Genomic DNA, 588 nt, shown 5'->3' with positions numbered 1-588 from the left:
TCATGTATGTGAATATTGTCTGTAAAACCAATTGTACAAGTTACTTGTATGGAAGCTAATTAAGAGCACGGAATGACAATTAGTTTATGATATCTACCTGGTGACCAATTTGGATTATTTTCCTTTGGACATACCTTTCCATGGTGATACAATGTACATAAGGAGCCACACGCATAGACTTTATGCATCTACTAACCTGTACCAAAAACAGTTATGCTTTCACAACTACTTATAATGTAGCAGCGACGGTTGCACTCTTTGCTTTGCTAGAGAACGGGATCCAAATGAGTTCATACTTTATAACCCATTCATTCCGAGGTTTGTTCTACCGCGTTGGCTTCACCCGATCCCTTCCTCGCCATCATGAGAGAGAGTGGTACCTTTATTTTTGGGTCCATAGCGTGCTGACCGAACTTGACAACTGTGAACCATGTAATTAATATCTTCATCTTCTTCTTATCCCAATGTTGATTGTTTTCTTCAAAAGATTTTTCAAGAGCTTTCTCTTGAACAGCTTCAGGTAAAGAGAAAAGCTTCTCTCATTCATTGCTTTAGTTGGTACTTTCTTTCGTACCTTTTAACAAATGA

Source organism: Camelina sativa, chromosome 15, assembly GCF_000633955.1.
Source record: "Camelina sativa cultivar DH55 chromosome 15, Cs, whole genome shotgun sequence".
Lineage (NCBI taxonomy): Eukaryota > Viridiplantae > Streptophyta > Magnoliopsida > Brassicales > Brassicaceae > Camelina > Camelina sativa.
Note: the sequence above shows the minus strand (reverse complement) of the source record.